Source organism: Cebus imitator, unplaced genomic scaffold (genome assembly GCF_001604975.1).
Source record: "Cebus imitator isolate Cc_AM_T3 unplaced genomic scaffold, Cebus_imitator-1.0 Scaffold353, whole genome shotgun sequence".
Lineage (NCBI taxonomy): Eukaryota > Metazoa > Chordata > Mammalia > Primates > Cebidae > Cebus > Cebus imitator.
Genome location: NW_016107668.1, coordinates 2,270,684 through 2,297,340, shown reverse-complemented (window position 1 = coordinate 2,297,340; position 26,657 = coordinate 2,270,684).

The following is a 26,657-nucleotide window of genomic DNA, read 5'->3' as shown; positions in this document are numbered from 1 at the left end:
GATAAGATTTGGGTTGTTTACAGTTTTTTACTCTTACAAACAATGTTGCTAAGAGTATTCTGTACCACTATGTTGGTGTACATATGCAAGAATTTCTTCAAAAGATGTATGTAGAAGAAAAACTACTGGGGCATAGAGTTTGCATATCTTTAACTTTACTAAAATGCTAAACTAATTTTCAAACTTTTGTAGACAATTCACAGACCATCAGTGATGTATAGAATTTCCTTTGCCTTACATCCTTACAAACCTTTGGTATTGTCAGAATTTTTATTTTTGTCAATTTGATGGGTACCCAAAGCTACTTCATACTGGTTTTAATTTGCATTTCCTTGCTTACTACTGATGGTAAATATTCTGTTATATGTTTATTGGTCTTTTGGAGTTTCTGTTTTGTGAAGTTCTAGAATTTTCCCATTTTAATTGTATTCCATTTTTTTCTTACTAATTTTTAGAATTTGCTTATGTTTTCTGAATAGAAGTGCTTTTTAGTTGTATGTGTTGCAAATATCTTGTCCTACTGTGTATCTTGTATTTTTACTCTTTTATAGCGGCATTTGATGAACTGAAGTTTCAAATTTTAATATGATCTAACTTATTAACACTCAAAAATACTTAGTTCTCATTGTGTCTTGGTTATAAAACCATTCCCCATTCCAAAATCATGAAGACATTCTCCTCACTTCTAAGAACTTGTTAGTTTGTCATTTATGATTGAGTCTTTATTACTCCTGGAGTTTGTGTTTTGTGAGAGAGAGAAATACAATTTAATTTTTTTCCGTGTGGCTACTCAGTGGGCTCACCACCAAATATCTTTAGAGTGTGTCTTCAAATATCTGTAGAGTGTGTCTTTAAATACCTATAGAATTTTTCTGGGCTCTATTCTATTCATCAATCTACTTATCCATTCCTACACCAATACTTAACGTGGTTTTAACTATAGTCATTTTGTGGTAAATAATTCCTGCTATTTGGTAAAGCAAATCTTTCCTCTTCTTTTATAAGAGTGTTTGGCTATTCTTGATCCTGTATGTCTTCATTAATTTTAGAATTAGCTTGACAAGATTCACAAAAAGCAAGTTGAGATCTCATATATATATGCGTAAATGTGTGTGTGTGTGTGTGTGTACATATATATACATATATATGTACACACACATACACATATATGTATATTTTTTTGTTTGTTTGTTTGTTTTTTCTTTTTTTGAGACAAATTCTCTGTTGCCGAGGCTGGAGTGCAGTGGCATGAGCTCGGCTCACTGCAACTCTGCTTCCCAGGCTCAAATGATTCTCCTGCTTCAGCCTCCTGTGTAGCTAGGATTATAGGCACGAGCCACCATGCCTGGCTAATTTTTGTATTTTTAGTAGAGACGGGGTTTCACTAAGTTGTCCAGGCTGGTCTTGAACTCCTGACCTCAGGTGATCCATCCACCTCGGCCTCCCAAAGTGCTGGGATTACAGCCACTGCACCTGGCAGAGATCCTATATATTTTTACATTAATCTTAAAATTAACTTGTCAAGATTCACAAAAACAAGTTAAGATTATTGGCTTTTATTGAATCTGTAAATTAATTGGAGGACATTTACACATTTAAATATTGAGTGTTCTGCTTAATGAGATGACATATTTTTTCACTTATTTAGGTCTTAGTTTATATCTATTAATAAAATATATTATAAATTATTATATAAATTAATAAAATTGTATAGTTTTCTCCATAGATGACTCAAAAATTCTTTGTAAGATTTGTTTTTAGGTATTCTGTGTGCTTAATGCTATTATACATGACTATTTGTTAAAGGCACATAGAAATATGGCAATTTATTTCTGTAAAATGATTTTATTTCCAGCAATTCTACTAAATGCTCCTATTTATTTTTAAATTATCTGTAGATAGTTTTAGATTTTTTAACATCACAGTTATATCACGTGTAAGTATCAAGTTTAGTCTCTTCCTTCCAGAACAATTAATCTGAACACTTTCTTGTGCTTTATTATGCTAGCTAAAATCCTCATACAATGTGGAATTGTAGTGCTGACAGTAGATATCTCAGTCCATTTGTGTTGCTATGTAGGAACACCTGAAGCTGGGTAGTTTATAAATAAAAGAGGTTTATTTGGCTCGTGGATCTTCAGACTGTACTAAAAGCATGGTGTCAGCATTTGTTTCTGGTGAGGGTCTCAGGAAGACAAAGGGGAATGGGCATCTCATGGCAAGAGGAGAGAGGAATAAAGCAAGGGAAGGGAGGTGCTTAGCTCTTTTTTACAGTCAGTTACGGTGGTAATGAATAGTGAGAACTTACCCCTGTGAGAATGACACTAAGCCGTTAATGAGGAATCTGCTCCCACAATCCAAATACCTCCTGCCAGGTCCCACCTCTAACACTGGGGGTCAAATTTCAACACGTCTGATGAGATGTCAAATGTGCAAACTACATCAGTAGGCATATTTGTTTTGTTGTTGATTTCAAAGAGAAAGCTTTCAGAAATTTTATTATGCATAATTTAGCAGAAGTTTTTGTTTATTTGTGAATATCTATTACTAGGTGTATTAGTCAGGGTCCTCTAGAAGGGCAGGACTAATAAGATACATTTTTATGTGAAAGGGAGTTTATTCAGGTGTGTTGACTTACATGATCACAAGGCGAAGTCCCACAGTGGGCTGTCTGTAAACTGGGGAGCAAGGAGGCCAGTTCGAGTCCAAAAACCTCAAAAGCAGGGAAGCTAGCAGTGCAGTCTTTAATCTATAGCCAAAGGCCTGAGAGCCCTTGGCGAACCATTGATGTAAGTCCGAGAGTCCAAAAGCTGAAGAACTTGGAGTCTTCTGTTTGAGGACAGGAAGCATCCAGCCAGGGAGAAAGATGGAGGCCAGAAGACTAAGCCAGTCTAGTCCCTTCACGTTCTTCTGCCTGCTTTTATCCTGATTAAATCATGCCTCCCCCGATTGAGAGTGGGTCTGCCTCTCCCAGTCCACTGACTCAAATGTTAATCTCCTTTGGCAACACCCTCACAGACACTCCTAGAAACAATACTTTGCATCATTCAATCCAATCAAGTCGACAGTATTAACCATCACACTAGAGTAAAGAGATTCTCTTCTTTTTTTTTTTTTTTTTTTCATATATGATACTTCTAATGTCTAATAATGATGACATCTCAGACTAATAGGAGATGAACTTCTTAATACATATCACTGACAAAACTGGGTATTTTGATTATCTTCTATTCTTAGTCAGCCACGAGTATTATGCCTGAATGTTAAATCTTCTGAAGAGCCTTTTTTCTTCACATAGGTAGAAGATCAAATGCTATTTCTCTTTTAATCTGCTAACATGTTAAATTACATTAATTGATTGCTTAAATTAAAACAATCTTGCACTCTTGGAATTGAACTGACAGATATATCATCTTTTCTTACACTAATGGGTCTAATTTGCTAATATTTAATTTATGGTTTTTATATCTAATTTATGTTATATAAGGTGCCATCATTTTATATGTCACTATGAAAGAACAAAAATACTCTCAATGAAACTATGACACAATACTTTTTCACCTTGATTTTTAATTTTATGTTTATTGAAATAATTTTTGGCTTATTTCAACATAGGTTTTATTATATGTTGCTCTTGTACACAGAAAAATATGTAAGTAAGGAAAATTGGTTTAGATAATCCTAAAACCTCTTCACGGCACCCCTTATAGCTATATTACATAAAATTTAAAATTACACCTTAGTCAATGTCAACTACTGTATTTCAGCAAATTGAAGACTCCACCAATTGCCTCAGGTGAAGACATATTCCTCTAATGTGAATTTGCTGTAGCTTCTGTCATTGCGAATACTAGAATTGTTTTCTCAAATTCTTAATGTATATAGATTTTTAGAATCTTATTTTAGATTCTCTCTTGTTCCATGTATGAATGCTGTGTATTTCTTTTTCAAACTTTAACCTACCTCTAATGATTGTTGCGGAGAGGAGATATGAACTGTAGATTGAGTGAGATATTCCAGGTATGGGGGCTCTTCACACTTTCAGAGGTTCCATCTACACTGGCTCCTTGGACTAAAGGCTGCACACTCTGCTTTTGTTTGGAGCCTGACTCCTCTGCTGTTCAGCATTAGATAAAGAGGCAGGATAGGAAAAGTTAGACCTCACTGTTTTCACTTTCTGTGGATTCCCAAAGATCACCTTGCTGTTTCCTGCAGACCTCCTCCGGCTCCCCATGTATGCTACCTTTGACTTGAAGTGCCCTTCAAGCTGCTTCAGCACGTCTGTTAGTTTGGAGCTCTGATTTCCTCCTTCAGTAACCTCCTTTGCTTCCTGTATTTCAGAGGTTTTTATATGCTTTTGAGATCAACACAACCATCCCTTATTGTTATCCTAGGCTGTTGTGGATTTATTAATAGTATTTTTCTATTTCTTGAAATCTAGGATGGGAAGCGAGGTTAGAACATACATTCATATTGTATTTCTAACAGCATTCAACCATATCTATGTTACGGTAATTTTAAATTTATATTTGGTGTATTTTTAAACTTTTATATGATATATATACATTAAATTTAAAATTACACCTTAGTCAATGTCAACTACTGTATTTCAATGTCAACTACTGTTTAATTATATTTTAACTATAAAAGTTAATAAGGTATTCTTATATAAAATAAAAAATGAACTTTTCTCTTTTCACCCCCTGCAATCCCACTTCTCAGAGTTAAGTACTGTCTAGATGATAATTTCACAATCATGGTACTATTGACATGTAAGCTTGACAATTCTTTGTTATGAGGAGCTGTCCTTTCCACTGTGACGTGTTTCGCATCATCCCTGACTCCTACCGACTAGATATTATTAGCGACTGCCAAGTTGTGACAACCAAATGTATCTTGAGACATCATCGAGTGTCCCTGGGGGGAAAGGGGATCTGTGCTTGGAAACTACTGGTCTAAATTCATTTCTATGAATTTGTGAACAAACAAACATGTACATTGAATAACAGTTAAATAGAAAAATAACTTATACTGAAATAGTAAATGATGAAATCTGCTGGTTTCTGAGCCTTTAAAGTCAGCATTTTCAAAAGTATAGTTTTTGAACAGCAGCTTGATGCTAAAGTGTTATATGAAAAAACAATGTGTATCTATGTTCCTCATGGATATTGGCCTGAAGTTTTCTTTTTTTTATTGAGTCTCTGCTGGGTTTTGGTATCAGGATGATGTTGGTCTCATAAAATGATTTGGGAAGGATTCCCTCATTTTAGATTGTTTGGAATAGTTTCAGAAGGAGTGCTACCAGTTTCTCTTTGTATGTCTGGTAGAATTCAGCTGTGAACCCATCTGGACCTGCGCTTATTTTGGATGGTAGGCTATTAATCGCTGCCCTTGTTATCAACATCAGCCCTTGTTATCGGTCTATTCAGAGTTTCAACTTCCAGGTTTAGGCTTGGGAGGGTGCAAGTGTCCGGGAATTTGTCCATTTCTTCCAGGTTTACTGGTTTATGTGCATAGAGTTCTTTGTAGTAATCTCTGATGGTAGTTTGTATTTCTGTGGAATCGGTGGTGATATCCCCTTTATTGTTTTTTATTGCATCTATTTGATTATTCTCTCTTCTTTTTTATTAATCTGGCTAGTGGCCTATTTTGTTGATCTTTTCAAAAAAGCAGCTCCTGGATTTATTGATTTTTTGAAGGGTTTTTTTGTGTCTCTATCTCCTTCAGTTCTGCTCTGATCTTAGTTATTTCTTGTCTTCTGCTGGCTTTTGAGTTTTTTTGATCCTGCTCCTCTAGCTCTTTCCACTCTGATGATAGGGTGTCAATTTTAGATCTTTCCTCACTTCTCTGGTGGGCATTTATTGCTATAAATGTTCCTCTAGATGCTGCTTTAAATGTATCCCAGAGATTCTAGTACGTTGTGCCTTCATTCTTGTTGGTCTGTATTTCTGCCTTCATTTCATTGTTTATCCAGTCAACATTCAAGAGCCAGTTGTTCAGTTTCCATGAAGTTCTGCAGTTCTGAGTTGGTTTCTTAATTCTGAGTTCTAATTTGATTGCCTTGTGTTCTGAGAGACTGTTTGTTATGATTTCCATTCTTTTGCATATGCTGAGGAGTGATTTACTTCCAATTATGTGGTCAGTATTAGAGTAGGTGCAATGTGGTGTTGAGAAGAATGTATACTCTGTGGATTTAGGGTGGAGATTTCTGTAGATGTCTATTAGGTCCGCTTGGTCCAGATCGGAGTTCAAGTCCTAGATATCCCTGTTAATTTTCTGTCTTGTTGATCTGTCTAATATTGCCAGTGGAGTGTTATTGTGTGGGAGTCTAAGTCTCTTTGTAGGTCATTAAGAACTTGTGTTATGTACCTGTATGCTCCTGTATTGGGTGAGTATATATTTAGGATTGGTAGCACTTCTTTTTGCATTGGTCCTTTTACCATTATGTAATGTCCTTCTTTGTCTCTTTTGATCTTTATTGGTGTAAAGTCTATTTTACCAGAGATGTGCTTTTTTTTGCTCTCGATATGCTTGGTAAATTTTCCTCCATCCCTTTATTTTGAGCCTGTGTGTGTCCTTACACATGAGATGGCTTTCCTGAATACTGCACACGATGGGTTTGGACTTTTTATCCAATTTGCCAGTCTGTGTCTTTTGATTGGGGCATTTAGCCCATTTACATTTAAGTTTAATATTGTTATATGTGAATTTGATCCTGCCATTTTGATGCTAGCTGGTTATTTTTCCCATTAGTTGATGCAGTTTCTTCATTGTATCAATGCTCTTTACCATTTGGCACATTTTTGGAGTGGTGGGAACTGGTTGTTCCTTTCTATGCTTAGTGCTTCTTTCAGGAGCTCTTCACAATTGCTGCAAAGAGAATAAAATACCTAGGAATACAACTAACAAAGGATGTAAAGGACCTCTTCAAGAAGAACTCCATACCATTGCTCAAGGAAATAAGAGAGGACACAAACAGATGGGAAAACATTCCATACGCACGGTTAGGAAGAATCAATATTGTGAAAATAGCCATACTGCCTAAAGTAATTTATAGATTCAATGCCATCGCTATCAAGCTACCTATGACCCTTGTCATAGAACTGGAAAAAAACCACCTTAAACTTCATATGGAACCAAAAGAGAGCCTGCATAGCCAAGACAATCCTAAGCAAAAAGAACAAAGCTGGAGGCATCATGCTACCTGACTTCAAACTATACTATAAGGCTACGGTAATCAAAACAGCATGGTACTGATACCCAAACAGAGATATAGACTAATGGAACAGAACAGAGGCCTCGGAGGCAACACCACACATCTACAGCCATCTGATCTTTAACAAACCTGACAAAAACAAGCAATGGCGAAAGGATTCCCTGTTTAATAAATGGTGTTGGGAAAACTGCTAGCCTTGTGCAGAAAGCAGAAACTGGACCCCTTCCTGACACCTTACCATAAAATTAACTCCAGATGGATTAAAGATTTAAACATAAGACCTAACAGCATAAAAACCATAGAAGAAAATCTAGGCAAAACCATCCAGGACATAGGCATAGGCAAGGACTTCATGACTAAAACACCCAAAGCATTGGCAATAAAAGCCAAAATAGACAAATGGGATCTAATTAAACTCCACAGCTTCTGTACAGCAAAAGAAATAATCATTATAGTGAACCATCAATCCCCAGAATGGGCAAAACATTTTGCAATCTACCCATCTGACCAAGGGGTAATATCCAGAATCTACAAAGAACTAAAACAGATTTACAAGAAAAAAAACAAACAACCCATTGAAAAGTGGGTAATAGATATGAACAGACACTTTTCAAAATAAGACATATATGATGCCAAAAAGCATATGAAGAAATGCCCATCATCACTGGTGATTAGAGAAATGCAAATCAAAACTACATTGAGATACCATCTCACACCAGTTAGAATGGTGATCATTAAAAAATCTGGAGACAACAGAAGCTGGAGAGGATGTGGAGAAATAGGAACACTTTTACACTGTTGGTGGGAGTGTAAATTATTTCAACCATTGGGAAGACTGTTTGGTGACTCCTCAAGGACCTAGAAATAGAAATTCCATTTGACCCAGCAATCCCATTGTGCGACCCCGGCTGTGGGACCCCGACCCACGGAGGCAGGCGCTCAATAGACTCGAGGCAGGACACATGGTGACCGGTACCGACTTTATTGGGATCTCCGGGCGACTCAAGCGGGAAGGGAGGAATCGCGCGCGCTTTCTTTGTTCGGTTGACTTTATAGGGACAGAGGGCCTGGGGCGGTAGGAGAGCTGACCTGGCAGGTAGTAATTGGCTAGGTTGATTGCTGGGCAGGAAGCCTGCCGGGCGGGAGCTTGTGGGACGGGAGGTTACAGGAGAGCTGGTGGGGCAGATGGTGACTGGTTCAGTGGGCCGTTGGGCGGGAAGGTTGCTGGTCTTGGGCCGGGCCAGGATAGAGTGAGATAAGGGACCCTCCCTGTGGGGGAGGAAGGGCCTTCCTTTTCGGGAATTAGGCCCTTTCCACATGGCTGGGGAACGGGGCCAAAAGTCCTCTACCAGACACCCATTACTGGGTATATACCCAAAGGATTATAAATCATTCTACTATAAAGATACATGTACACATATGTTCACTGCAGCACTATTCACAATAGCAAAGACCTGGGACCAACCCAAATGCCCGTCAATGATAGACTGGATAAAGAAAATGTGGCACATTTATACCATAGAATACTGTGCAGCCATAAAAAACGATGAGTTCATGTACTTTGTAGGAAAATGGATGAATCTAGAAACCATCAGTATCAGCAAACTGACACAAGAACAGAAAATCAAACACCACATGTTCTCACTCATAGGCGGGTGTTGAACAATGAGAACACATGGACACAGGGAGGGCAGCATCACACACTGGGGTCTGTTTTGGGGGAAATAGGGAGGGACAGCAGTGGAGAGGTAGGTTGGAGATAAATTACATCAGGAGAAATGCCAGATATAGGTGATAGGGGGATTGAGGCAGCAATCCACATTGCCATGTGTGTACCTATGCAACAATCCTGCATGATCTGCACATGTACCTCAGAACCTAAATTGCAATAATATATATATGTAAAATATATATAAATATATATTTACATATCCATATATATATTTTATATATAGTAAATATATATAAAATATATATATAAATATATATAAAATATATATAAAATATATATTTATATAAATATATATAGTGTATATTTATACATTTTATATATATATATATATATAAAGAAAAAACGATGTGGTCTAGTAAACTTGAGTAACACTGAGTTAACAAAATTAAACAATTTTCTTTCTTAAATGACTTCTCTGAAACTTTAGGTTTCTACCTAGCCTTGTGAATCTTCAGGAGGGAGATATAGTTGTACTATTTCCCAAGTTTATATGGCTACAGAATCTTTATTTCATGGAACATTTCATAGGACTAATAATTTGTGGAAATCCATTGGGAGACTTTACATTGATCCTTTAAATGTAAGAAAGTCCATGACAGTTTTTAACCAAATATAAATTTGAAACGATAAACCATCACCAACAAAAACCAGAGCTATGTACAGCAGATTTTAAAACAAATGTAAGGCTGAAACAATAAAAAAACAAACACAGAAAGATTTTATGTTTCTAGTGTTCTTCTATCTCTCTACTCTGCCCTAACCCACACTAAGGAAAATCAAACCATGTGGTTTAGCAGCTGAATGAGACAAAAGCAAACAGACTGGCCGGCCCATTTGTTTTACAGAAGGTCTATGACTCTTTCATCATGGGTCAGTTATTCAAGGAATGCCACAGGCTGTTGCCAAAGGAATAAAGGATACTAATGCCATTTTAGAAGAGGCTTATCTCATGAGAGGCCATAGTAGTTCATATTTCCCTTGCCTCAAGATTCCAGGCCTCTATCTTTTTCTCTGTCCTTCTTTGGAAGAGGTGGATGAAGTTACTGTTAATATTTTCATCAAAATTTTAATGGCACAAATGGAAATTTAATATCCTTCATTGTCTTTCCAACCATTCAGTGGAGTTTTTTAATATTAAAACAAGAATCTTTATTAGAGAAAGACAAATAATTAAAAATCTTTTATAACGTTTGCATCGGATTGGTAGTCGCTGTTCATTTGTGGCAGTTCTGAGGCATTGTTGTTATTGTTGGACCAGACTCAGACTGGACTGTAGGGACTGGGGGAGAGGTCCATTGCAAATAGACGCTGTGTATTCATATGAGGTCCATGGTGAAGGAAATAAGATGAAAGTAGGCTGAAAAAAAAAAAAACTAAAAGTTGAAGGTATAAGATGTACAAGGGAATATTCTTGGTATTACCGTATAATTTCCAAGCTGATTATTCAATGTTTAGAATTATGAGAAATAGAAACCAATGGAAAAAAGGAAAATATATAAATTCACGTTTCATTCAGTGGGAAGAGGCCAGGAAGAGCAAAGTTGGTTCCATTCTTATCTAAATAATCTCAATTTCAATTTTCTAAAGAAAAGCAGCATTGTGAGAAAAAGAGCCTGTGTTATGCATATTTATTCTTATGTATGTTGTCACCAGGGGGCACTAGTAAATGTTTATGAAAAGCTAAAATTTCAGAATTTTCGGGAGATGAAGTGCAAAGCTGTAAGTATAAATCCTGGTTAAGTCTATTAGCCACTCTATACCTTTTATTTTTTTATCTATAAATTGAAATATTTACAACAATCCCTAAATGGAGGTCTAAACTGAAAATTTTGTAATTACGCTAAATGAAGGATTCAATTTTCTAATCAAAACTCTGTTTTAAATTCAGAGTAATCAGAAAGAGGAGCTGACTAGATGCAGCCAGGAAGAGCTTCTCCTACTGAGAGATCAGACCAGCAAGAAGATGGGCACGCTCCAAGCAGGTTGTTAGAAGGAAGGCATTGAATGTGGACAGAGGGCGATGCAGACAGTGGGCTGAAGGGTGAGAAGCTGGGAACCCTGCATTGGGTTGCAGAGCTCTATGTCTTGTTTTTGATCCCAAGCAAAAACACATTTCCCTGGGGAAAATGTGAGTTAAATGGGTGTGGAGTGGCCCATTCTCACCACAGACCTCTGGAATCCTAGCTGCAGGAGACTTTATGACCCCATGGACATTTGAGCTGGCAGGGAAAGCTGCTTGGAGAGTTGGCAGGAACAGGAATCCAGCCTGCATGGAGCTCAGATAGTTTGGCTCAGGAATAGCTGCAGTAGAGCATGGACAGGGACACCCATCCCCCAAGGCTTCCATGCTCTTTCAGGTGGCTTTGGCCTTTGTTGACTGTTGGACCTGGACAGAACAGGTCTATTTTGCCACATGGGACAGGGCCAGTATGATTTGAGTGTCCCTTGTCTGCTGGCGTCTCCCAGGGTTCATGTATGGCTGGCACCCACTTGCAGCACAGCCTCAGATGCCTATCTGGGGTACGTCTCAGTGGCCACCACCATAGCTCTTTTGCTGGCAGACAGTGCCTAACCATCATAGAGCTTTTGCAGATGGACCACAGCCAGTGTGCATCTGCTTTCAGCCTCCCCCCAGCACTTTGCTGGTGCATACACATGTGTGTGTGAACTGCACGGCTACTGTCCTGCCTCTAGCCCATTCACGTGCACAGTCCATCACCCTGCTGCTGCCCCGCTGTTGTCTGCATGTGCTTGGAACCTATTGCCACTGCCCCAATGAAGGGCTTTTGCAAGCACCCCCCCATGAGAGAGGTGTTGCCACTCTCAGAACGTCTCAGAACATTTAGCACAGCAGGTACTTAATCTCAAGGAGCCAGAGAACAAAGCTGTGGGCCTGGTCTCAGTCCCCAGGTTAGAGCACACAGCCCACGAATGCGGAGCTGAGCCTTGGCCCACTGAAATTATTAAGAAATAAAGCCAATGAACTAAACTCAATTTATACCACAGTCAAACCCTCAAGGGGATCAAAGCCTCATTGGAAGAATGGCAACTTCAAAGATTAGATAAACATCAGTCCACACAGGTGAGAAGGAACCAGCACAAGATCTCTGGCAACTCAAAAAGCCAGCATTTTTTTTCTTCTATATGACTGTATTAGTTCCCCAGCAATGGTTCTTAATCAGAATTAAATGGCTGAAATGACAGACATAGATTTCGAAATGTGCATGGCAATGAAGATCATTGAGATTCAGGAGAAAGTTGAAACCCAATCCAAAAAATCTAAGAAATTCAGTAAAAGGATTCAAGAACTGAAAGACAAAATAGCCATTTTAGGAAAAAGTCAAGTTGATTTGATAGAGCTGAAAAACTCACTACAAGAATTTCATAATACACTTAGAAGTATTTTTTGGTGCAAAAGTAGTTGCAGTTTTTGTCATTACTTTTAAGTAGGAAAAACTATGATTACTTTTGCACCAACCTAATGCTAACAGCAGAATAGACTATCAACTTGATCAACTCGGCCATGTGAAAACACAGAAAAAAAATAATTTAAAAAAAATGAGCAGAATCTCTGAGAAATATGAGATTATGTGAAGAGACCAAACCTTCAAGATGACTCATTGGCATCCCTGAAAGTAAAGGAGAGAAAGCAAGCAACTTGGAAAACATACTTAAGAATATTTACTGTGAAAATGTCCCCAACCTTGCTAGAGAAGTTGACATTCAAATTCAGGAAATTCAGAGAACCCATCAAGATACTATGCAAGATGACCATCCCCAAGGAAATGGTCATCAGATTCTACAAGATCAAAGTAAAAGAAAAAATATTAAAAGAAGCTAGAGAGATGGGGCAGGTCACTTTCAAAGAGAACCCCATCAGACTAACAGCAGACCTTTAACAGAAACCCTGCAAATCAGAAGAGATTGGGCCAATATTTAGCATCCTTAAAGACAGGAAATTTCAACCAAGAATTTTGTATCCAGCCAAACTAGCCTTCATAAGTGAAGGAGAAATAAAATTGTTTTCAGACAAGCAAATACTAAGAGAATTCATTACCACTAAACTTGCCTTATAAGAGGTTCTTCAAGGAATACTAAACATGGAAACAAAAAGACCATTACAGGCCAGCACAAAAACACCCTTAAGTACATAGACCATTGACACTATAAAGCAACTATAATCAAGTCTACATAGAAACCAAAAACCAATATAATAGGATCAAATCCACACCATATCAATATTAACGTTAATTGCAAACAGGATAAATCTCCCACTTAAGAGAGTGGCAAGAGTGGCACATTATGTGGGACAGGATAAATGTCCCACAGAGTGGGACAACTCAGAAAACCAGGATAAATGTCTCACAGAGTGGCAAGTTGAATGACGAAGTAAGGACCAACTGTATTCTGTCTTCAAGAGACTCATCTCACATGCAATGACACTTACAGGCTCAAAGTTAAGAGATGAAGGCAGATCTATCAAGCAAATGGAAATGGATCAGGAGTTGCTATTTTTATTTCAGACAAAATAGACAAAACCAATAATAATCAAAAAGGACAAAGAAGGACATTGCATAATGATAAAAGGTTCAACTCAAAAAGAAGACTTAACTATCTTAAGTATATATACACCCAACACTGGAGCATCCAGATTCATAAATCAAGTTCTTAGATACCTATGAAGAGATTTATATAACCACACCATAATAGTAAGAGACTTAAACATCCCAGTGACAGTATTAGATCAGTGAGGCAGAAAATTATCAAAGATAATTGAGATTTAAAACAGATATTTGAGACCTAAACTTATATGTCATAAACAGGGTTAAGAGGAAAGTTTATAGCACTACATTTTTTGATGTGATAATCACCCACATCAAAAAAGGAAGATCTCAAATTAACAACCTAGCATCATCTAGAGGAACTAGAAAAACAAGCAAACCAATCCCAAAGCTAGTAGGAGAAAAGAAATAACCAAAATTAGTGCTGAACTGAATGAAATGGAGACATAAAAAAATTATACAAAAGATCAATGAAACCAACAGTTGGTTCTTTGAAAGAATAAATAAGATTGATAGACTACTAGCTAGACTAATGAAAAAAACAGAAGACCCAAATAAATGGAATCAGAAATGACAAAGGGGACATTACCACTGACCCCATAGAAATACAAAAACTCTCTGAAACTCTGAAGAACACCTCTATGCACACAAACTAGAAAACCTAGAAGAAATGAACAAGTTCCTGGAAATGCACAGCCTCCCAAGATTGAACCAAGAAGAAATTGAAACCCTGAGCAAATCAATAAGGAGTTGTGAAATTAAATCAGTAATAAAAAATGTACCAACTAGAAAAGGTCCTAGACTAGGTGGATTCATAGGTGAATTCTACCAGACATAGAAATCAGAACTTGTACCAATTCAAATGAAACTCTTCCAAATAATTGAGGAGGAGGGTGCCCTCCCTAACCCATTCTGTGAGGCCAGCATCATGCTGATACCAAAATCTGGCAGAGACACACCAAAAAAAGAAAACTTTAGGCCAATATTCCTCATAAACATAGACACAAACATTCTCAACAAAATACTAGCAAACCAAGTCCAGCAACACACAGAAAAGCTAGTCTTTCATGATCAAGCAGGCTTTATTCCTGAAATGCAAGGCTGATTTAACATGCACAAATCAATAAATGTATTAATCACATAAACAGAACTGAAACAAAAAAACCCATAATCACCAAGATAATGGGGAAAATGTCTCCAGGGCATGTCATAGGCCTTTCATGGTCTATCCTATCATCACAGTCCTGGAGGCCTATGAGGAAAGAATAGATTTCTTGTCCAAGCCCAGGGCTCCCCTGCTGTTTGCAGCCTAGAGACTTCATGTTCTGCATCCCAGCTGCTCTAGCCATAGCTGAAAGGGCCAAGGTACAGCTCAGGCCATTGCTTCAGAGATTGCAAGGCCCAAGTCTCAGCAGCTTCCATGTGGTGTTGAGCCTGTGGGTGCACAGAAGTCAAGACTTGAGGATTGGGAACCTCGCCTATATTTCAGAGGATATATGAAGTGCCTGGATGTCCAGGCAGAAGTTTGCTGCAGGCTCAGGACCCTCGTGGAGAACCTCTGCTAGGGCAGTGCAGAAGGGAAATGTAACGTTGAATCCCCCACACAGAGTTCCCATTGGGGCACTGCCTAGCGGAGCTGTGAGAAGAGGGCCACCATCTTCTCGGTGGTAGATCCACTGATGGCTTGCATCATGCACCTGAGAAAGCCACTGACAACACCAGCCTGTGAAAGCAGCTGGGAGGGAGGCTGTACCCTGCAAAGCCACAGGGGTGGAGCTGCCCAAGATGATGGGAACCCACCTCTTGCATCAGCATGACCCAGATGTTAGACATCGAGTCACAGTAGGTCATTTTAGACTGATTTTACTGCCCGCTGGATTTCAGACTGCACGAGGGCTTTAGCCCCTTTGTTTTGGCCAATTACTCCCATTTGGAATGAGTGTATTTATCCAATACCTGTACCCCATTGTATCTAGGAAGTAACTAAACTTCCTATTGATTTTACAGGCTCATAGGCAGAAGGGATTTGCTTTGTCTCAGATGAGACTTTGGACTGTGGACTTTTGAATTAATGCTGAAATGAGTTAAGGCTTTGGCATGAGATTTAGGAGAGGCCAGCAGTGGAATGATATGGTTTAGCTGTGTCCCCACCCAAATCTCATCTTGACTTGTAGCTCCCATAATTCTCATGTGTTGTGGGAGGGACCCAGTGGGAGATAATTGAATGATGGGGACAGTTTTCCCCATACTGTTCTCATGGTAGTGAATAAGTCTCACAAGATCTGACAGTTTTATAACTGGTTTTCTTTCTTGCTTGGCTCTCATTTTTTCTTTCCTGCTGCCATGTAAGATGTGCCTTTTGCCTTTTGCCATAATTATGAGGCTTTCCCAGGCACATAGAACTCTGAATCCATTAAACCTCTTACCCAGTCTCAGATGTCTTTATCAACGACATGAAAATGGCCTAATACACTGCCCAAAGCAATGTAGAGATTCAATACTACTCCTATTAAACTACCAATGACTTTTTTTTACAGAATTAGAAAAAACTATTCCAAAATTTACATAGAACCAAAAAAGAGCCTGAATAGCCAAAGCAATCCTAAGCAAAAAAAAACAAAAACAAAACAAAAACAAAGGTATCTATAGTATAGATGTCAAAGTATACTATAAAGCTACAATAATCAAAACAGCATGATAATGCTACAAAAACAGTTGCACAGACCAAAGAAACAAGTGTGAGAACTGAGAAATAAAGCTGTATACCTACAATGATCTGATCTTTGACAAAGGTGACAACAATAAGCAATGGGGAAAGGAATTCATAGTCAATAAGTGTTGCTGGGATAACTGGCTAGACATATGCAGAAGATTAAAACTGGACCCCTTTCTTACATCATATATAAAAATCAACTCAAGATGGATTAAAGACTTAAATGTAAAACATAAAAACATAAATGTAAAACATATAAAAAAACTCTAGAAGAAAACCTAGGAAATACCATTCTGAGCATAGGCCCTTGCAAAGATTTCCTGATAAAGACTCTGAAAGCAATTGCAACAAAAACAAAAATTGATAAATGGGCTCTAATTAAACTAAAGAGCTTCTGTGCAGTAAAAGAAAGTATCAATGAAGTAAACAGTCTACAGAATGGAAGATAATATTTGCAAATGATTCCTTTGACAAAGGTATAATATCCAGAATCTATAAGAAAGTTAAATAAATAAGCAAAAAAACAGTCTTATTTAAAAATGGACAGGAACATGAACAGACACTTCTCAGAAGAAGACATACATGTGGCCAACCATGTGAAAAAATGCTCAATATTACTAATCATCAGAGAAATGAAAATCAATGAGATACCATCTCACACCATTCAGAATGGCTATTACTAAAAAGTCAAAAAATTACAGATGCTGGTGAGTTTGCAGCAAAATGGGAAAGTTTATACACTACTAGTGAGAATGGAAATTAGTTCAGGCACTTTGGAAAGCAGTTTGGTGAATTTACAAAGAGCTAAAAGCAGAGTTACCATTTGATCCAGCAATCTAATTTTTTGGGTATGCACCCAAAGGAATATAAGCTGTTCTACCAAAAAGACAAAGGCATCTGCTTATTGCAGCACTATCACAAAAGAACAGACATGGAATCCACTTTGATGCCCATCAATGGGGGACTGGATAAAGGAAATGTGGTACATATGCACCATAGAATGCTATGCAGCCATAAAAAAACACAAAATTATGTCATTTGAAAGATGCAGCTAGAGGCCATTATCCTAACAAATTAACACAAGAACAGAAAACCAAACACTGCATATTCTTACTTGTAAGTGGGAGCCAAGCATTGAGTGCACATGGACAGAAAGAAGAGAACACTAGACACTGGGGCCCACTTGAGGGTGGAGGGTGGGAGGTGGGTGAGGATTGAAAAGCTACCTATTCAGTACTATGCTCACTAGTTGAGTGACAAAATAATTTGTACACCAGATCAGCAACGTGTGACTTACTCGCATAACAAACCTGCAAATGTACCCTAGAACCTAAATAAAAGTTGGAAAGAAAAACAATCATGTCACTTAGCAAAAAGTACACTTAATAATAAAAACATAAAATAATTTGTTCTTGAAGAGTACAGTACAATGGTCAAAGATTTTTCTATCACATGACCAATGGCCTCCGAAATTCAGGAAGTACATTCAATAAAATGGACTAACAAAAATTCATGCAAAAAGTTTGCCTGTATAAAACTAGAAGCCTCAGATTGTTTTTGATGAAATGTGCTATCTTTTCAACTGCAAATTCCTATCAGCATTCTAAAGTAATTGAGTTATGAAATTCAATTGGATTACAAAAGAAATAAGTACAATAATAAATTCAGATGCCTTTTGATGTAATTATTTATAACACATTATAATTGTTATGGAAATCTTAATTAAAAAAAGAAGTCTTATTTTTGAGGGTCAGTGGTGGTACCTGTGTTAGTCTCACCGTGCCATGTTTCTGGAGCCTCTCATTTATGTCTATCATCTTTATGCTATATCCAGACTTCTCTGATGTATCCGAAGACAATGTGGCTATTTGAAGAGGAAAAGGTAGAGTGGGGTGAGGTTGAGAGGATTGAGAATAGAAGGCGATATAATATCCTTTGGACAAATTGAAACATCAAAACAAAGATTTTCCCTCCATCAAAAGAAAAAAGGGAAAGGGTAGATAAAATTGAAATTATATAACACATGTTTCAAAAGAATATATACCTATGTGTTTTGTAATATACTAGATATATATTATCTAGCATATATCTATTATATGTAATATATATAATTACATATTATCTATTATATATCTTTGTAATTGTTTTTTCAAAACTAGAGTTAATAAAAAATGTTTATTTTGAAATATTAGAAGTATAGTTTGCCTAAACAGTTACTGCAAATTTACTAAAGTTACTGACATGGTTTGGCTGTGTCTCCGCCCAAATCTCATCTTGAATTCCCATGTATTGTGGAAGGGACCTGGCAGAAGGTAATTGAATCATGAGGGCAGGTTTTCCCATTCTGTTCTCATGATAGTAAGTCTCACAAGACCTGATGGTTATTATAAGGGGGTATTTTCCTGCACAAACTCTCTCTTTGCCTGCTGCTATCCATGTAAGACATGACTTGCCTCTTCTTGCCTTCTGTCATGATTGTGAGGTTTCCACAGCCATGTGAACTCTAAGTCCAATTAAACCTCTTTCTTTGTAAATTGCCCAGTCTCAGGTGTGTCTTTATCTTTACACATAACTTTATTTATTTATTTATGTTTACAAATGAAGCAAGAAAAAAACTTTAGCATTAAAGGTAGTATTATTTTAGTAAAACAGAAGAAAGTAATTCTGTGTTCAGGACGTGCTGTAAGCAGATTTTGGGAGGACTTGCTTTCCAGAAATGAAATGAACATGAGGGGGGGGAAAAGAAAAATAACTAAAATTGAAAACAAAATCTGTTGCATGTAAACTTTGTCTCAACAGTCTTCACTGTAGTTAGCCCTCTTAGCAATTTCTCTCACCTCTAATTTTTCATTTTTATCATCACAATAGACATTAGAATACTACTAAGGCATCACCTGACATGAATAAAACCTTTCTAATTTTATTTCTCTGATAAACCTGGTATAAAACAGGATAAAAGACTATAGCCTTTCAAAATGGTCATTATCTTTAGAATTATGCATGGTAAAAATGCCAAGCCAATTTCAGCAACCTTAGACTTCAAGATCTTTTTACCTCTGAGACATTGAAACAAAAGCAGGATGTTGACTAACCAAGTTCATGTGCATAAACTAACCATTTTAGTCAAGACCTAACCTTAATGCAGCCACAAGAAATCCAATAGAGCCATCATCTGCCAATGGGAAGTTTGCTTTTTTTTCCTGAAGATTTTGGGGGAACAAAAAGGAGCTTTACCCATAAAAACTCAGAATTTCTCCAGAAAAATCCTCATGAACCATCTCTTCTCCCAGGAACCTCCTCTCAGCCTTTATTTACCAGGTATCTTTTTTTGCACCTGACTTCCTGCCCTAATGTGTCTCTAAGAAACTCTTAATTTGTCTTTTTCTCTCCCCACCTCTGTTTCATTTTTTCAATTTTAATCTGACATTACAAAGGTTATTCTAGCTTCTTTCTTTTTAAAAATTTTAACAGATTTCAGCATTAAGAATTTCCTCATGCCTCTGCACAATCCCCTCTCTTTACCACAGGCTTCCATGGATCTGATTTCTCTCTATATGCTGTTGTCTTTCCTGAATGTCGTACAATTGGCCATAAAGTATGTAGCCTTTTGTGTATGGCTTCTTCCAGTTACCACAATGCTTTGAAATTTACACATGTTACATGTATTAGTGGTTTGTTCCTTTTATTGGTGAGTAGCGTTGCACTACATGGATGTAGTACAATTTGTTTCTCCATTTACCGGTATGTGTATATGTTGTTGTTTTTAGTTTTTGGCTATTATGAATAAAACTGTCATAAACATTTCCTGTTTGTGGAAAAACACTGTCATAAACAGGTGTTTGTGTGGTCACATTCTATTATTCATTTTGGATAGTTACAAATAAGATTGCTGGATCCTATATGTAACTTTATAGGTACTGTTAAACTATTTTCCACACGAACTGTATTATTTTGCATTCTCACCAGTAATATTTGAGATATCCAGCTGCTCCACATGTCTGTCTTGACTTGATATTGTCATTCTTTCTAATTGTAGCCATTCTAGTAAATGTATAGAATGTCTTTGTGGTTTTAATTTACATTTTCTCAATGATTAATGATGTCTAGCATCTTGTCATGTCCTTATTTGCCCTCTGTATACCTTCTTTTTTTTTCTTTTTTAAATTTGCAAGTTTACCACCAAAAAGGTGAACTTCTGTAATTTTTTGTAGAGATGGGGTTTTGCCATGTTGCCCATATTGGTCTCCAGCTCCTGGGCTCAAGTGATCCACCTGTGTTGGCCTCCCAAACTGCTGGGATGACAGGTGTGGGCCTCTGTGCCTGGGCTATATATCTTCTTTAATGAAGTTTTATTTGAATGGCTTTTAAATTAGGTTGTGTTCTTATTATTGAGTTGGAAGCGTTCTTATATTCTAAATATTTTTCTAAATTTTTTAAAGTTCTTTTTTGTCTCTTAGGGATATCCCTATTGCAGTAATGCTGCAAATATGTTTTCCTAGTTTGTCAGTTGTCTTTTTTTAAATCTAATTTTTTTTTTTTTTCTCTGGGAAGAGGAAGTCTCCAGTGTGGACTGAAGGTGCTCTCTTTCTTCCCTAGTTTATTGTTTGTCTTTTGATGTTACTAATGGTATTTACGCAATAAATATGTTTATTTAAAAATCTTTATATATTTATTTATTTATTTTGAGACAGAGTCTCACTCTGTCACCCAGGCTGGAATGCAGTGGCACAATCTCAGCTCACTGCAACCCTCATGGGTTCAAGTGATTCTTCTGCCTCAGCCTCCTGAGTAGCTGGGATTACAGCTGTCCACCACCATGCCCAGCTAATTTTTGTATTTTTAGTAGAGATGGGATTTCACTATGTTGGACCAGGCTGGTGTTGAACTCCTGACCTCAAGTGATTGGGCCACCTAGGCCTCCCAAAGTGTTGGGATTACAGGCGTAAGCCACTGTGCCCGGCAAAAAATGTTTATTTTTAAAACTGTACTCACATTTCTCAATTTTAAAAATTGCCACTGGATTTGAATCATAGGAAGCCTCTCTTAATGAGATTTAAAGAGGAATTCACTCATGCTTTCTTCTAGTGACTTCCATTTATTCTAATTACATTTTAAAATATTTATATTTCATAATTTGTATTTGATGTGAAGTCGGTATCTCATTTTATCTTTTTCGTATGATTCCTCAGTTTACCCAGCACTATCTGTTAAATCTTTGTTCCAGTGATTTGAGATGACATCGTTATTACATACTTAATTTCTGCATATATTTGTGTCTACCTTTGGGCTTTCTATTTAACTTCTGTTAGTCTATGTATCAGTACCACATTGCTTTAACTATATATGGTCTGTAGCATGTTTTAATGTAGGCAGGATTAGTATCCCTCATAGATTTGATTTTAGTGACTATTTTTGCATATTTGTTTTTTTATATGGACTTTTTAAGACAAACTTTTTATTTTAGAGAAGTTTTAGATATACAAAAAGTTGCAAAAATAGTGCAGAAAATTCCTGATATACTCCACACAATTACCTTTATTATTAAGGTCTTAAAATACTATGGTACATTTGTCATGATCATTGGACTGGTAACTACCAATAACAGTAATACACGGTTATTAACTGAAGTTCCTACTTTATTCATATTTCTTGGGTTTTGACCTAATGTCCCTTTTTCTGTCCTAGGATTCCATCCTGGGTACCACATTATATTTATTTGTCATATCTTCTTAGGCTCTACTTGGCTGTGGTCGTTTTTCAGGCTTTCCTTGTTTTTTGAAGACCTTGATAGTTTTTGTTTTGTTTTGTTTTTGTTTTTGTTTTTTTGAGACAGGATCTTGCTCTGTCACCCAGGCTGGAGAGCAGTGGCACAATATCGGCTCACTGCAACCTACACCTCCTGGGGACAGTTTTTAAGAGTATTGGTCAGGCATTTTATGGAAGATCTTGCAATTGGGATTTGATGCTTTCCTCATGATTATATTGGGTTTTGGGTTTGAGGGAGGAAAACCAGAGATGGAAAGTGACATATTCATCATGCACTGTCATCACTGTTGGTGTGAACCTCGAACACTTGCAGAGGTAGTTTTTGTCATGTTTCTCCACTGTGAAGTTACCTTTCCAACTACTCTTAATAAAGAAGTCACTATATATAGACCACACACTTAAAGATTGGGGAGTTATGCTCCTCTTCTGCGATCATTGAGTATCTACATAAATTATTTGAAATTCTGGCCTAAAGATTTATCTATTCTTCCCCATATATTTACATATTCAATTATTTATTTATATCAGGATAGACTGATGGATATTTACTCTATGTTTTGAACTATAATCTAATATTTCTTTGTTTTGTTGCTGAAATTTTTTCGACTTTGGCCACTGAGAACCTTTTTTTTTTTTTTTTTTTCATTGTTTCATAGTGGACTTTATTGGGAAAAGTTGGTGTAAAAAACATTCAAATTCATATTATTTAAATAAGATAGATAGTAAATTATGCCTGGCAGTTAAAGTAATCACTATAGTAATCACAAATAAGGTAAAGTCTAAATTATTCCCTAAGCAAACACTATTTTGTCAGGCTTTTCTGCTGCAAGCCCAAGGCGGCAAACATTCCAATTATTAGAAGTGAGCCCGATGATGAATTTGCATTTGAAGTTGGAAGAAAGGGGAAAAAGGTGCGTTCTGATTATGGCATCACGACTTCTGTTGGCTCCTGGGTCCAGCTGACATACCCCCATCATTATGATTTTGTGGGAGAATTTCCTTTTATTCCTGTACTACATGTATTTTACACCTTTTTAAACTGCCCCACAGTTCTTGAATGTTGTTTTTATTCTTTTCTTTTCCTCTTTCCTCTTTGCTTTTAAATTTGGGAAGTTTCTTTTGACCTATCTGCGAGCTCACTGATGCTTTCCTTGATTGTGTCCAGTCTCCTGATAAGCCCCTCCAAGATGTTCTTCACTTCTGTTACAGTGATTTTTATTTTTTATATTTATTATTATTATTATTTGAAATGGAGTTTCACTCTTGTTGCCCAGGTTGGAATGCAATGGCACAATCCCTGCTCACGACAACCTCGCCTCCCAGGTTCAGGTGATTCCCCTGCCTCAGCCTCCCAAGTAGCTGGAATTACAGGCATACACCACCACGTCTGGCTCATTTTGTTATTTTAGTAAAGACAGGGTTTCTCCATGTTGGTCAGGCTTGTCTCAAACTCCTGACCTCAGATGATCCACCCACCTTGGCCTCCCAAAGTGCTGGGATTACAGGCGTGAGCCACCGCACCTGGCGTAGTGCTTTTTACTTTTAACATTTCCCTTTGAGTCTGAGAGCCTCCATCCCTCTGCTTAAATAACCCATCTTTTGTTGAATGTTGTCTCTTGAGACTGATTAACATATTAATCATAATTACCTTAATTCCCTGTCTGATAATCCCAACATTTGTGTCATAGATCTGAGTCTGGTTCTTATGCCTGCTCTGTCTCTTCATACTGATTATTTTCTTGCCTTTTGCCTTTTCTTGCCGTGTCGTGCCTTAAAAGGTGGACATGTTGTATCAGATAATAGGAACTGAGGTAAATGGGCCTTTAATGTGAGGATTTATGTTAACCTGCCCAGGGGTGGGGCTATGTTTAATGCTTCCTATACCTATAGTTGTCAGAGGCTTGAAATATGTCCCTTGTTTGTTTTCTACCTTCTTGATTTTGGGATTTCCTAAGTACTTGACAGAGTCTGTATTTTGCTGCTCCTTTAGCTATAATGCAATTGTAGTTATACCGTAATCTTGCTTGTGAGGTGGTCTGGTGGTAAGGCGTGGAGGGATGGGAGCATTCCACGATACTCTGCTTAAATCTTGGTGGTTTAGTGGGCCTGTCTTCCGGGGCTATGACCTTCACCTGTGTTTCTCCCCTTTCATCCCCTCTGCCCCCTGCTCCCTTCTTTAGCTATGACATTCCCAATTTACTGTCTCTAATTCCTGACACCTTTTCACCTTATTTTAAACTTATTTGGGGAGACAGAAAAGCCAGCGGCTACTGGAGTGAGAGGAACGCTTTGCTGAGAGGAACCCCACTAGGTTATCACAGGTTAGACCAAGGAAGATTTCATCATGACTCTGGCCATGTTTTTTCTTTTCAGTAAACCGTTGTTAGGAAGCAGCTCTGGGCATATTTCTGTATTTCACAAGGATTACTCTTCCCGCCACCACCCGCCACCACCGTCAGAGGCATGACGGTGTCTTTCTCAGTCTTCTCTTTGAGAACCTGATGAAGTGTCTAAAAGGAAAGCTCACAAAATTATAGACCCCCAAGACTACTGTCCCCAGGAGTTTCTCATTCTCATTCTAGTTCATTCCTACTCTCCTGCAGTTCATCAAATCCACCATTTAAAAGTTTCTACCAGTTTATGGACCCAGAGACTTCTGTTCCAAGTAAGCAGATCTCAGCAGTGTCTCCCTAGATGAGCTTGCTTCTTCAGACTTTCGGTAGCAGTTTGCCCTGTGACCTCAGTTTTTTAATGGGTTAAAAAATAATTGATTTTTTTGTTCGTACAGCTTTTTCTTGTAAACACAAGTGTGACAACCTTCAAGCTCTTTACAAGTCAGACTTGAAACTGAAAGTGTCCCTGTGAACCTCTTGTCAACTTATCTAGCTTCATAAATAAGCTATTACTACATTTAATGGGATTTCATCAAATTAATAAATTCACTTTGGGAGAACTGACAGCTTTATGATGCTGCATTGTAGCATCCAACAAGAGGAAATGCCTTTTGTTCATTTACATCCATTTTTGTGATTTTCAGGATTGATTTAAAGCTTTCCTCACAAGTCTTGCACATTTCTTAAGTTTATTCCTAAATATTTAATTTTCTCCATTGGTGCCATTATTGGGATTTTGTCTGCTATTATTTTCTCTAACTGGTTATTACTTGTGTAGATGAAGACTGTTCATTATTGAACGTTAATTTTATGTCCTCACTTATTCATTCTTTTATTGTTGGGGCCAGTTTTACCTTTAAATTTCTAGGGGTTTTTATGTGTACTAGCATATCGTCTACTTATGGAGGTAGTTTTACTTGCCTTTAACCATTGTAATGCCTTCAGTTGGTTCCTCTTGTTGATGTGCATTGACTAAATTGAATAGTAATGCAGATATCTGGCCTTCTTGCCTGTTCCTGAATCTTAGTGAAAATGCCTCAAGTGTGTCCTTAGTAAGACATTTTAAGGTGATAGCCTTCCGCCAAGATGGCTGAATAAAAACAGGTCCCGAGCACAGTTCACGGCGTGAGCAACACAGAAGATGAGTGATCTCTGCATTTCCAACCGAGGTGCCAGGTGCCTCTCAATGGGACTGGTTAGACAGTGGGTGTAGCCCAAGGAGGGCAGACTGAAGCAGGGTGGGGCATTGCCTCACCTGGGAAGCGCAAGGGGCCGGAGAACTCCCTCTCCTACCCAAGGGAAGCTATGAGGGACTTTTCCAGACATTCTGACACTCTGGCTCAGATACTGCTCTTTTTCCATGGTCTTTACAACCTTCAGACCAAGAGATTCTCACTGGTGCCAACAACACCAGTGCCAATTTGTGTGGGTTTCCAGCACAAAACTGGGTGGCCATTTTAGCTGGTGCCTAGAACAGCAGTGAGACAGAACCGCTCATTACCCCCCAAAAAAGGGGGGTGAAGGCAGGGAACCAAGTGATCTTGGCTACAAAGACCACGAAGCTGAGACTCACTGGCTTGAAATTCTCACAGTCAGCACAGCAGTCTGAGCTTGACCTGGGACAGTCAAGCTCAGTGCAGGTCAGGGCGTTCGCTGTTACTGAAGTAGTTCTAACTTTGCCTGTGTGAACAAAATCACAAGGAAGTTTACACAGCAGCTGGGCAGAGCCCATGGCAGCTCAGTAGTGCCTCTGCAGGCACACTGTGACTAGACTCCCTTCTTGATGGGCAGGGCATCTCTGAAAAAAGGCAGCAGCCCATCACAGACTTAGAAATAAAGCCCCAACTTCCTGGGACAGAGCACCTGGGAAAAGGGGCGGTTGTGAGTTCCACTGCAGCAGACTTAAACGTCCCTGCCCAGCAGCTCTGAAGAGAGCAACGGAGCTCCCAGCACAGTACTTGAGCTCTGATAAGAGACAGATTGCCTGCTCAAGTGGCTCCCTGACTCCCATGTATCCTAAGAGACACCTCATACAGGAGAGCTCTGGCTGACATCTTACAGATACCCTGCTGGGACAAAGATAACAGAGGAAGGAACAGGCAGCAATCCATGCTGTTCTGAAGCCTTGATGGGTGATTTCCAGGCAAGCAGGGTCTGGAGTGGACCTCCAGCAGTCCTGTAGCAGAGGGGCCTGACTGTTAGAAGGAAAGCTAAAAAAACAAAAACAAAAACAAAAAACCAGAAAGAAATAGCTTCAACATCAACAGAAATGATG